This window comes from Monodelphis domestica, chromosome 2 (genome assembly GCF_027887165.1).
Source record: "Monodelphis domestica isolate mMonDom1 chromosome 2, mMonDom1.pri, whole genome shotgun sequence".
Lineage (NCBI taxonomy): Eukaryota > Metazoa > Chordata > Mammalia > Didelphimorphia > Didelphidae > Monodelphis > Monodelphis domestica.
The window spans coordinates 157,852,306-157,866,383 of NC_077228.1; the positions used below are offsets into that span (position 1 = coordinate 157,852,306).

The window sequence follows — 14,078 nt, forward strand, 5'->3', positions numbered from 1 at the left end:
ACTGTTTCGGGGAAGGAGAGGTCAAATTGGGTGGGGGGGGAACTAACAACATCCTTCTTCCACGGCTCTAGGGAAATGCTCAGTTCCCTGACAGTAGATCTTATATATGAGCCCCTCTCACCTTTCTCTGGAAGCAGCTAGCTGTCTTCCTGGCTCTAAGAAGTTTTCCCAGAAGAAAACAGTTACTTAGCCCCAAAAGGTTGAGCTCCTTCCATATGTCATACCCAGCACACCTTGCTCCAGATTCTCCTTTTCTTTTCTTGTTCATAGCATTCTCGCCTAATGCCTGCTTTGCTGAGTCTGAGACTCTTCATCTTCCTTTGGCCTGAGCAGTGATCTATTCTCTTGGCTTTCTCTTGGGTCCAACCAGTTATTTTGTCAATACCCTGTTGGCATTTGATCTTTTCCTCTACTATCCTAAAATAACTCGCCCATTTTTTAAAAATGTAGCTCACATTTAAGAACTTAAGAAATACAATATAACGATCCAGGACAATTCTGAGGGACTTATGAAAAAGAATGCTATCCAGCTCTAGAGAAAGAATGGTTATAGAGTAGAAATGCCAAGGGAAACGTATGATTTATCACTTGTTTATTTGGGTGTATGTTTGGGGGTTTTGATTTTATAAGATTATTCACTTACAAAAATGAATAATATGGAAATATGTTTTGTGTGATAATACATGTATAACCCATTTGAATTGCTTGTCAACTCCAGGAGGGGGGAGGGGAAGAAAGGAAGGAAGGAGACAACACAAGTCCTATAACTTTGGAAAACTTGTGGAAATTTGTTATTAAAATAAAATAAAGATAGAATGTAAAAAAAAGAACTTAAATAATCATCTTTTGTCTCTGACATTATCTCTGTTAAATAGGATTTAAACATGCATTGTAGTTTTCTTTTGTAATCCTAAATCCAGTAGGTTAAGGATAGTCTTAAAACATCTGTGATCCAGAATTTATATATATGATATATTGTAATATAGTATAGCATAATATGACCTAGTATTTTATTATATATAGTTTGTATTTATGTCCTAGACATCAGAGATCCAAATATTGCCAATGAACAAGCTTAAAATAATCTTAAGAGTTAAAATGCTAATGTATTCAGATTGAATTTTTTAAAAAATAGTTCTGAAAATGGATAGCAGCCTTAAAATTATAGATTTGGAGATTTAAAAAAAATTAAACTAGGCATAACAGGACTTTTCAACATGCTGTTTTACATTAAGTATTCATTTATCTACTTAGTCTGCTCATAAATCCCATGCAGGCATTTAGCACAAATTATTCAACATGTAGACCTTTGAAATTTTTCAGTGTCTTCTCTTGCTTTTTCCTCTAAGTATCAAGGCTGTTTTTTTTTAATCAACTTCTGGTTCATATTCACATGCAGACAAATCCATACTAAATTTCTTATATTTGTTGGGCAGAATATTACTTGACTTCAAAAGATGAGACTTAATGAATTTAAAGGATGGATACCTGGCATCCTTAGAATACTTCATATTATATAGGAAAAAGCCTGGTTCCAAATTGAATTAACACCCTTTGAAAAATTACTCACATCTAAAGTCACAAGACTGTAGACATTTGGGGACTGGAGAAAATGACTCTCATTAGTACATATTACCACGTTCCTCCCGTTAGTCATTAAAGACCTAAGTTCAAGCTGAAGGGCTTTGTGAATGCATGAAAACTCATCAATGGCATGAAGTCTGAGAAGAAAAGGAAAGGAAGAAACTGTAGATTTTATTTTTTATCTTCACTTGGTTTCAAAGAACCTTATTTAATAGTGCGTCAGTCACTTGAAAAAGGCCTTGAGCAATCCTTTGGACTTTATTTTCCAGTTTTCTGAAAAGACTTATTTATTCTACAGACCAATCTCTTTTAGATTTAGCTTTATTGCTATCGGGCCTTGCATCTTTGGATTTATTCTCATTTGTATGACTGTTGTCGAATAAATTTTGAAGCATCTTGGGAGCAGATTGGTCAATCAGTAAAATTCTTGACTGTTTAGATGGGGAAAAGAGAGAGGGTGCAGTTTTGTTTTGAGAACCCAGATTTAGAATTGGACCTTGGACCCATTTTTTAACTCCTTTTAAAATTATACTCCTTACTAGATTTGTTTGCAAAAGAACACCTGCATAAAGGTGACTAGAGGGAAGATTTTCTGTTTCCTAGTTTATCCAAGATGCTTTGTTCTCTTTTGAAAGCAGGAGTTACCACAGGGTTGCAATTGAAGGCATGATGGAGCCTCCTGGCAGCCCAGCCTGAAAGTTATAATGTAATATGATTCTTAGTTTTATAGTCTCGTTAGTCTCCCAGGCAAATTCTGAAAGATAAAATTGGATTGTTTTTCACTTTTTTTCCCCCAGCTTCCACGAGCTCCCCAATTTTAGATTTGTTCAGACTTTCCTTGTGTCTCTAATGGAGCTAATCCTTTTCTCTGACAGGGGCAAAGCCCCTTTCACCAGGATCATTGATGCCGAGTAATTAGCAGTTTTGTGTCCGATGGAAACCATGTACTTTGCTTCCTTTCACCAATCAGAATTTGTATTGCAGATGAGCTGATCTAAATTCTCTCCCCTTTAACAGGAGCCCCTTTCCAAGGAGACACATTACTCATAGCTCCTAAGTCATAGCTTTGACTGAGTGGAAAATACATTTGTGGAGAATGGCTCGCTTTTTTATATGTCCAATTAGTAGTTCTGATAATAATTCATTCATGTCATTTGATTCATTAATTATTCCTTATTTATAAACATTATGCATGTATGCCACAAAGTAACTTGCTGAAATAAATATAATAGTATGCATACATACTTAAGTTTGTGAAGCCTATACATTTAAAAATAAATAAATGAAGCTGCGTGATCGGACTTAGTTAATAATGGACATAAATTGCCATATATGGTACCTAATATAACACCACTAATGTGTGTACGTGTGTGTATAATAATGCTCTGCTACTTAAGCATAATTGCTTTTAATGGGATAGCATATGTAAAACACTTTGTTCCATACAGGGCCATGCAAATGTGAGCTATTTTTATTAGCGTTGTAGTAATATTTATTAATAAAAACCTAATAGAAATATTTCTTAAAACCTTGAAGGACTGAACTGAAGTGTCTCTCTACAGATTTTATATTTTATTCCGATTAATATGTAGACATTTGGCCTGCAGAAAACGTTAGGTCATTTGAAACCTGGAGTTGAGGTCTTTCTTGCCAAGGAAGAGCATAAAAATTCAAGTTCCTACACGTGTCATATTTTAGCTCAAAGAAAAGTTTTACAATCAAGGCAGGGAAATATGAGATTTACAATGGAAAGCTTGATGCGCTTCAAGCTAAAGCCAGACGCACACGTGAGGATGATATCCGTAGGTTGAACCGTGGATGTCTGGGAAGACTTTTCAAAATATGTCAGACAAGTTAAAATCACACACAGAATCCATTTCCTACAACTTGGCATCTGCTGTTAACTGCCAACAGAGGATCCCCAATTCCTTTGATATTTTAGTTGTTAGATTTTCATTATTTTATGTTAGACAAATAGAACCCTTGATTTGAAAGAGGTAAATTTTTACTCCATTTACACTATTCTGAGTTACTGCTCAAGTATGAATTAAAAACTCACAATGTTTAGGGCAGGCAATTCTTGCCTGTCATACTGTGTTACCTTTATTTGTGAGTAAACCAATATGGACCGGGTGGTGAGTGTAAGGCTGTCAATTGGTATAGATTCATTGGGACGTGCTGAAATGTGACAGATACTCTGTCCAGCCAATTTGTTGTCATCTTTTTTTCAATTAAATTAGTAGAAAATGTATTATGGTATGAGAAATTAAGATAGGTGAAAAGCAATAGAGAGATTTTCTGCCCTGTGATGATCTGGTCTTTCAATGACAAGGACTTCTCAGAAGCCCCATGCCAGCTCCCCCTCCCCACTTCCTATCCCCTACAGAATCCCCCCCCTTGTCCTGGGGAACAGCACATCACCTAGCCAGCCTTTTGATACTTACATTTAGAGAAAATAAGCCAAAGACCCGGCAATCTCTGTCCTCGGTTCAATAGGCAAGACCTAATTTCACTGTTTTGTGGAGCATCTCATTTAATCTGGATCCTGATCTGGCATTCCCTATTTCCTATTCCAAAGGCCATTCTTTGCTGGACTTTTAATGTCTGCTTTGAACTCCAAAGCCACCGAACTATAGAATATGAGTCAGAAGGGCCTTCCGCAGCTGCCATCCAGTCTAGTGAAGAGCTGAACAGGAACCAGTTATAAAACATCCCTAATAAGACATCAGCTAGTCTGTGCTTGAAGACCTCATAAAACATCTTTAAGAGGAGTCTGAATGATAATCTCTCCAGGGATCAAAACCTCAGGGCTTCAATTTCTTCATCTAGATAATAAATGAATGATAAGGCATTTATTTATTAAGAACTTGTTACGTCCCAGACTCTGGGATACGAAGACAGGAAATCAAAGCAATCTCTGCTCTGGTAGAGCTAATACTCTAATAGAGAAAACTAGTACATTAAAGTAGAAAAAGGAGGAAGGAGCAAGGGGGCCAGGGGTCTTTGAGTAGGGCCTGGTTTGGAAATGGCAGCCGGGAGCCTTAGTTCTAGGGAAGATGAAGTAAATGCTTGACTCGAGGCCCAGAATGGTTTCGGGGAAGAACCCAAAGTTCTGATGTGTGAAAGATAGGAGGAAGACAACTCCAATTACAGAGGACAGGCCTTGGAGATGGGGACATGGAAGGAAAAAAGAAAAGGCTAAAGAAAATCTTTTTTTTTTTTTAAGTTTATGATTATTGCCCAGTCACTGGCAAGTCACTTAGCCCTTATTTAAGTCTAGCCCTTCCTGCTCTTCTGCCTCAGAACCAATACACAGTATGGATTCTAAGATGGAAAGTAAAGATTAAAAAAAAAAAGGTACTGAATCCAAGTCACTCCTGACTGAAGAGTTGAGCACTCTTCCTGCTGGAACACGCTGCTTCCAGAAGCCTGCCACCAGATTTGCACTGATGCAACATGTCTCAGAGTGTTCCTGCGGAACTTTGGAGTTTCTGAATGAATGAATGAAGCATGCATGCACTTACCATGTGGGAAGCCCTGTGCTAAGTGCCAAGGACACAGATAAAAAAGTAAGGCAGTCTCTGATCTCTTAAGAGCTCACACTCTAATGGAGGGAAACTACATAGTGGAAGGTCTCGGCTGCAAGTCCCATGGAAAGGTCTCGAGGTCTTTAGAGTAAAGCGGCAAAACAGATGGTGATGCCTCCTTTTGAATGGCGTTTGCACTGATGAATTCCTCTCAGTTTCTGATATTGAACTGTTTGACAAATCCAAAGACTTTGGTGGCAAGAACTTCATGGGGGGTCTCCCACGGGTGCGGCTGTAGCGCCTGTGGGGATGGTCACCAGGTTGCAGAGGGGCTCACTTTCCCAGGATGAGGACTGTGGACACTGACTGAAGCAGCGCTCCTCTTGGGTGCCGAGTCCTGTGTTTTCTGCGTCAGTGTGAGGGGAGGTATTGATGAGGAGGGTGGTGGTGGTGGTGGTGTGACTGGCTCCCTCCTCCTCCCTCTCCCCCAAGCCATGCCACAGCTTCTCTGTGGGTGGCAGTTGGTCAGCAGTTGGTGGGGATGACTGGCCTGTTCTTCCCAAAAGAGGGAGACTGTAAAGGCTGGCCTGGAAGTGAGGGTAAGTCATCTTGGGGATGCCACCATTCCCAGGCTCCCTGTGCCTCACAGGCTGTTAGTGGCAGTTGGTGTCACTTCTCCACCATGATTCCTCCTCTCTGTGCTAGCGACAGGGACTGGGCTAGAAGCAAGTCTGGTCGTTTGAGGCCACAGCCATCCCCTTTGGGTTCAAGGTCTTCTCTAGGGTCCGCATGGTGGTAGTGGTTTGACTGAGGACAGGGACTCTCTTTTGCCTCTTTTCCTATTCCCCTGTGCTTAGCACAGTGCCTGGCACCAAGGAGCCACTTAATACATGTTTATTGATTGATTGATTGTTCACTCGATGCCTGCTTCCTCCTGTCTCTGCTACGTGTCCTTCTGAGTGGGCAGTGGGTGGGAATGGTGAGCCCATTCTTCAGAATAGCTGTCTTGGTGACTGAGGACTGTGAAGACTGGGCTGGAAATGGGGTCTCTGGTCTGGGGAGACACGACGGGTGCTTCTCTTCCCCAGACATTGGCTTCTTTTTCCACAAACGACTGTGATTCTTCAAAGAAGAAGGTGCTACAGTTATCATCCGTGTCCATTCTTTGCCTGGCTTTCTGATGATCCCCACGTGGATCTTCCCCATCTCATTCACTTTGTCTTCCCCCTTCCCCTTCCAAGTCTGAAACTTTGGGGTCTCCTCCTTTGGCAGTTTAAGCCTTTCACCCTTGGCACCTTCCTTCTGTTAGCATTTTCTCTTTTTGCTATTCCTTGCCCAGGATGTTCTATCTTCTAACTTGATCCCCGTTGCCTAGTCCTTATCACTCTTCTGCCTTGGAACCAATATACAGTATTGATTCCAAGATGGGAGTTAAGAGTTTTAAAAAAAAAGTGCATACCACGAGGGCAAGGTACTGTGGTTTTACCTGTCTATTCCCTTGTCTTGAGTACTTGACACAGTAAATACTTAATGAAAAATATGTTGACAGACAGAATGGGTCCCATACACTATATGTTTTCATGCTGGCATAGTATAAACATCAGTGGTGATATGGATTGGTTTTGACTGTAAATTGACTTAAAATTGGTTAATCAGTAAGCATTTATTTAATACCTACTATGTGCTAGCTACTGAGATTGTTCAAAATTGATTGGAGGAGACAACATGTAAATCACTACTTTTTCGATGGAGATACGAAAGTATAATGGTAGTCCCTGCCCTCAAGAAGCTTAAATTCTGGGGGTTTAGAATTAAATGTGCCAAATAATATGTTTTTGATTGTTATGCTATTTTTGATAGAATATTTATAAATGATTGCTTATTTATATTTCTATTCTTGGAATTTAAAAATTCCCAACAATTATAATTTTAAGTAACACCAATTCTAGGTCATTGGGTAAAGCAGTATTTCAAAGAAACCAGAAAGTTCACAGGTGAGTTGATAACCAAGACTGTGATGACTTAACGAATATACATGAATCACTAAGAAATTTCCAGTAAAGTACTGCAAATATGGCAATAACTATCCAATTTGGGTTTACTAGTAATCTCATATAATTTATGCTCTATATATTGCCAAATTAAGACAAATCCATTCTGTGGTTTGGGGACAGTTGCAAATATATTTACAAACATATAATTTTCATTTGTTTGAAAAATGTGCCCTTTAACTTTATCAACATGTTACTAACATTGACTCTTGTGTTTGACCAGAGTTTCTTGCCTTTCAGTCTTGATTGTGTTTTCCTTATTGTAGCGCATCTTTAGGGTTTTATTTAATCATCTTGAAAATTTAAAAACAAAACTCTTGGAAGATTTTAATTGAAAATTGAGAAAAATCCCCTAAAATGCTTGATTAGATAACTAAATGAAAATCGCAAAGTTTATAGGAAGTAAGCAGTCATATCTTATTGTATTCTCAATGACAAACACTTATCACCGTGTCTAGCACTGGGACTTGCACAAAACAGTGTTTAATAAATGTTTATTTAATTGATGGCAGCTGACATCCTTCTTACTAAGTTAATGACAAAATATCTTAAAATACTACATTAAAAATAAACTTTTGGGGGAATAGCTTAGTGATATCAAAAAACCTTTAAATTCTTTTATTCTATTTTACTCTATTTCCACTGAAATTTATTTGAAAGAAAGATTTCCATCACTATAAAAATGTTTTTTTTTAAAGTGTTAACACTTTTAGTCATTCATACAGTTCCAAATCCAGCTAAACACCACTATTACTAGCTGGCATGTTTTGTTCTGTTTTTTTCCTACCAGAGTAGAAAAGATTGTCAAATGCTTGCTGACATTCAGATATAGTATTATTATTCTGGTGTTCTTCTAGTCTATGGTTTTAGAAATTTTCCACTAAAAGGTAATGGCGTTAGTTTGGCATCCCTCATTCTTAGGGAAGTCATGCCAGCTTCAAAGGATCTCTGCTTTCTTTTCTAAGTGTGTACACACCATCTGTTGAAAAATTCTTTCTGGAATTTTTCAGGAGATTAATGTCAAGTTTATCAGTTTGTAGTTTCTTTAATTTGCCTTTTCCCTCTTTGACTCCAGACTTTTGGCACCTCTCCCACTCTCCATCCAAGATTCTTCAAATATCATTGACAGTAGTTCCACAACTGGTTTCACAACCAAACCTCGAAGTTCTTAAATATCTTCTGAGGTATTTGTATGCACACACACACATTTACATATATAGGACAATCAAGAGTTCATTAAATATGCTATTTATATATGATATACACGTATATTACATACACACGTGTGTATACACTCATATATTTGTCTGGCCTCAGAGCCTTGAACTCATTTATAAGTGCAGCCTTACTATCTTTTCACCAACTTTGATCTTCAGATCCCTCTTAGCAATGTTGTGGCTACCCCTTTCCAGTTTCCAGACAACTCTACTTACGGAAAAAATAGAAGGAAAATAGTTGAGTAGGTCTTATTTTCCCTTTCTTGTTAGCCATCTTTCACTGAATGTAGCTTAAAAAAAAAAAAAGATCTGCTTTAAAAAAAAAAAACATTTTCCCCTAAGACTCAGTGCTTTATCCTGCCCCACAGAATTCTTAAAGCTCCATGCAAATTTACATATTCATCATCCTTGTATCATGTAATATGCCAGCTGAACTTTAAAGTCTTTTAAAGTCCCATTTTTAGGTGTTTTATTTAGGCAGGCTCAATATATGCAAGAGTATATGAAAGCAGTGCTAGTCACTGGGAGGCTGGGGAGACATGCCAGGGGGGTGAGGTGTGTGGCTTCCTGTTATCTTTGTACAAGCTGTTTCCAATGCCTTCTCCTTATTCAAAGATGAGCTCCTGTTGTACTTCTCATCAGAATCCTTTCCTTATTCTCCTCGTTATTGGTTCTGTCTGGTTTATTTTGGGAATTAGTAGCACATGAAATCGAATAGAGAAATTGATGGGCTAGATATGGAGTCAAGAAGACCCGGTTCAAATCTAGCCTTGGACACTAACTGTATGACCCTGGATAAATCACTTAACTTCGGTTTGAGTTTCTTCATATTTAAAATTAGGATAATAATATCACTTCCTTCCAGAATGAGATAGCCTATGTAAAGTGCTTTGCACACTTGAAAATGCTATGAGTGCTGTCTTTCTATCTGGCCATCTATGTATCATGATCACCATCATCATTATTAGCTTAGAGGCACTGGCACCATATTGAGGGATGAACCTGTGACTTGGAATTGGAATATCTTGAGTTCAGTTCCAGCCCCTTTACTTCTTCTGTACATGATGCTGCAGAAAAATGCTTTACTTCTCTGGGCACCAGTTTTCTCTTCCGTAAAAGGGGAGGGCAGATGAGGCAATATTTAATATCTCTTCTAATCCTTCATCTTAGGATTCTAAGAATTTGAAGCCAGGACTTTTTTTATAGTGAGTGCCACTGAGTAGAGTTTTAGTTAGAGCAGAGACTTTCTAGGGTTATCCAGTTGTCTTTTGCTGTTATTGTTCAAATGATCAGTTGTGTCTAATTCTTCGTGACCACATCTGAGGTTTTCTTGGCAAAAATATTAGGATAGTTTGGCATTTCTTCTCCAGCTCATTTGACAAATGAGGAAACTGAGGCAAACATAGTGAAGTGTTTGAGGTCTTATTTGAACTCATGATTTCCTGATTACAGGCCAGGCATTCCATCCACTATACCACTCAGCTAACTCCATTTAAATCTTAATAATATTAAAATTTATCTGTATTAAAAATAAATTCAGATCAGTGGAAGTTTTCCTATCTTGTGCTTACATGTCTCATGTTTCCAGTTTTGTAGTTTGCAGTCTTATGCTTTTTTTTTATTAAAAACACAAATGTCAGGGAAAGAACTTTCTTGTAATCTGCCCATTTGCTCTGATTAAAAAAAAAAACATATAGTAATTCAGAGTAAGCTTCAGAGATAAGGTTTTAGATTTTTACTTAGATTAAGCTTCACTGTCAGAGTACTTAGACCATTTGAAACTCACTGGCTTTTGTCCTACAGGGAAGGGAAAATCCTTTACTTACTCAGCAGTTTGTTCCAGGGTTTTAAGAATCCTCCCTGGCAGGTTCTGACAGCTTTAACAGTGCGATTCATGAGAATTTTGTTTTTTTTCTTTAAAGTGACTCAATTAGAATCCCTTTGAACAGAAGACAAGTGACTGTGAGACTTCCTTCTCTGAGAGAAGTAATGAAACTCATGATCATGAAGAAAGGCTCCTAAGAAGAGCAGGTTCGTTTACCTCCACTGGATATGGGTCAGACAGAAACCACTAGCTTAATCACTAATGACTAGTCATAGTAATGTCTGAGAAGAGCATTTCTCTTCAAAACATTACAGAACGGTGATTTCATATTGTCCACGACTCTCCACCCTACCTGTGATAGACAGAACAGGAATGGGGCAAGAGTAAAGGCTGAATTTTCTGTCAAAAGCTATGATTATAACTTCCTTTTCCCCAAGGAAAGATAGATGGCAAGCTTTAGCGTCTCCCCAGCATCCTCTTCTTTCTTCAGACTTCTGCTTTCCACCCTTTCCTTAATGGGCAGAGGCCATTGAAATCATACACTGTATAAGAATTGAGATAAGACTGTGCCATACTTTTCCCTCATCCCAGAAATTCCCAAGATTCTGGACAGAACACAATTAACGTAATTGCAAAAGAACTTAATGGAGCCAAGCTATTAAAAGTGCAAACTAGCTTAATCAATTTAATTTAATTTAATCAATTTCAGAGGATTCTTGGGTTTGGGCTCTACCTACTAGCTGTGTGACCTTAGGCAGGCCACTTAACCCTGTTTGCTTCAGTTTATGCATTTATAAAATGAACTGGAGAAGGAAAAGGCAAAACCATTCCAGAATCATTGCTAGGAAAACTCCAAATGTGGTCACAAAGAGTCAAAGAGGACTGCAAAGGATTGATCAACAATAGGGTTTTGGCTAGATGAAAGGCACTACAGGAAACCTCTTGTGATTGACTGAGAAGACCTGGGTCATACTTCTTAGGCTACTTTTAAAAAACAGCAAATGTCCATTAATAACAAGTCTAGTGATAGAAGAGTTCTAGTTTAGGCAATTATTTAGTTGTAGAGTTGAGCCAAAGAAATTGCTTTTTAGTAGAAGAGGAGAGCGCTATGGCTGAACTCTACAGAGTTGTCACTTCTCAGCCAGTGAGAAAGCTGCATCTAAAGAGAATTTAATGAGCACCCTTATATGTCAACAATATTAATTTATATATGATTATTTTTTGTAATTATTATAAGTATATATTATATAATATATGAAATAAAATAATTATTTCATAATACATAAATATTTCTTTATTATGAATCTGTGATGTGTCAGGCACTGTGCTAAGTGCTAGGGATGGTAAGAAAGGCAAAAGACAGTCCTTGCCTTCAAGGAGCTCACAACTATATAAATAAACAAGGTTATGTACAGGATAAATAAGAAATCTTCAGCAGAGTGAAGGAAGAATTAAAACCAGAATCAAGAGAAGTGGGAAAAGCTTCCCATAGAAGATGGGGCTTTAACTGGGACTCAAAGGAAGCCAGAGAAGGCAGAAGACTTGAGATGAGGGGGGTGAGCCAGGGGAACTGCTGGGAGTCAGAGAAAAAACTTTGAATAGCCAGGAGCTGCCTCTACCATGTGTCACTCAGAAACCTCATCCCTTAAGTTCGTGTCTCCCCCACAACTCTCTATTTTTGTGCCTCAGATTTTTTGGGGTGCTAATGTTTCTGTAACTATCTCAGTGTGCCATTTTAGGAAATATTATGGCCCCAAAAATATAATTAGTGCTGTCTGTTGAGAGGAAGCACAAAAGGGTGGAGGCTTGTAACAATCCTAGAAACCCAGACCCTCCGGGACACCCAAAGTACCTAAAGCTTTAATAGCAGCTTCCCTCTGGGGACTGAACACCTCACTGGGGCAAGAAAAGGGTGTTATGTAATGAATGTTAAACTGACCTGACATTGTTAATTCCATTTTCATAACACAAGGACTTAGGCAGGATAAGAGGGATTCGGAAATGGTTTGATGACTGGATTTAGAATTCAATGTCAGTGTGGCTGGAGGCCTCCTGTGAAGTGCCCTGGGGTTTTGTGCATGGCCCTGGGTTGCTTCCCGTTTTAATCAGTGAGTTGGATACAGGCATGGATAGCTTGCCCATCACATTTGCAGATGACACAAAGCTTCAGGGAATAGCTAACACACATGATGGATAAGTCAGGATCCAAAGGGGTCTTGACAGACTAGAGCATTGGGCTGCATCTAATTAGATGAAATTCAAGGGAGGGATAAATGTGAAGTCTTTGCCTGGCCATCAAAAGTCAAATTCAGGGACCCAAGTTGGGGAAGTTGCTGTTATGCAGCTGCTTTGAAGATAATAAATATCAGGGGAGCAATTAGATATTCAGTGGTTAGAGAGCCAGGAGGTCCTGAGTTCAAATTTGACCTCAGATATTTCCTAGCTCTGTAAACCTGGGTAAAGTCAGTCAACTCCATTTGCCCAGCCCATGCCACTTTAATGCCTTGGATCCAATATTTAGTATTGATTCTAAGACAGAAGGTAAAGTGTTTTGTTGTTGTTCCTTTGGTTTTTTAAAGAGGAAGATATGAGGGTTTTAGTGGACCACAGACTTAATGAATCAGCATCATGAAAGGGCAGCCAGAAAAAAGCTACTTTTAAATACCGTATTGTACTTCTTCTGTAGTCCTAGGTGAGTTTTCCATAGTGCTTAATCTTCTCAGAATAATCTACTGGTTACCAGTCAAACAAGAAATGAGTCCATGTGTTTGTTTGTTTGTTTGTTTTTTGTAATGGAACAGATCAAATTAAAATGTAAAATGCCATTGACAACAATTAAAAGAGAAGAAATATTTTTGGAGGCTTTGTCCTATTCTCTTAAAGACATACACACACATATAATGTAAGCCAGTAATTCAGACCTGATAACGTGGGAAAATCTCCCCATGATGGATCTGGGTACTTGTAGTGTCAGTCATCTAGGCCATGCTGAGTATTTTCTGATTGAAAGTTTTCTAATAATTCTAATTAATTTCTAATTTTCTAATAATTCTAATTGATTTAGAGTGCTCTGGATGCAGTTCCTACCTTAGACACTCACTGTGTGACATGGACATATGAAATGAGGGGGTTCGACTCCATTACCTCAAAAACCCTTCCAGCTCCACATCTGTAGGGCAGAAAGAGAAATGGATTAAGGCAAAATCTATCAAGAATATTTTCCCAGCATCTCTTCTTTGCTGGGGACTGGGGAATATAAAGACAAAAATAAATCCCCTGTCCTTAAATTGTTCATTTTCTACAAGGGGGGGAAAGAAATCCAAGTATGCAAAATATAAAGATAGATAGTAGATATGAGGTGCTTTTGATGGGACCAGGGGAAAACTAGAGAAATACTAGGGAAGATCGGGAGCTCAAGGAAGGCCTCTTCTTGGTAGCTGCCAGGGCTGCTGCTGAGCTTTGAAGGAAGATGGAATATGTTCTAGACATGTGGATAGGGATAGGGAATGTTGGGTGGGAGGGACCTCAGGTCAGCCAGCGTGGCGTGGAGTGTTTGAAGGGAAAAGATGTTTACTAAGTCCAAAAAGGAAGGTGGGCTTGTAAATGCCAAAGGAGAGCTTTGCCTTTGATCCGAGAGCCAAGAGGGATGCCTCTATAGGTCTAACCGAAGCGAACGGAAAGCTGGGTGGATAGAAGAAAATAATTCAGAGAAGCTCAGCTCCAGGCAATTCTTTGGAATGCCAGGAGACAAAAGTAGCAGACATGGCAGCCCGACAGGAACCAATTAGGAACGGTGTAGCCTGTTTGGAGCTGAGACGTTAGGACTTTGTAAATAGCACATCTTGCACAGAGAGTGGCAGCAGCCGCAAATCAA

General features: G+C 38.8%; 1 protein-coding gene across 12 annotated transcripts in view; it reads left to right on the plus strand.

Annotated features, from left to right (window-relative positions):
* Positions 1 to 14,078, plus strand: part of SIPA1L2 (signal induced proliferation associated 1 like 2) — a 274,744-nt gene that overhangs the window by 106,997 nt on the left and 153,669 nt on the right. Inside the window, exon 1 of one of the 12 annotated variants that reach the window (XM_056816128.1) lies at positions 10,303 to 10,410. The exons of 10 other annotated variants lie outside the window; for them this stretch is intronic. The gene's annotated coding sequence lies outside the window, so the exon portion shown is untranslated. Of the gene's footprint in view, positions 1 to 10,302; positions 10,411 to 14,078 lie in introns of those variants that run through there. One more of the 12 variants, XM_056816131.1, reaches the window with a different exon arrangement.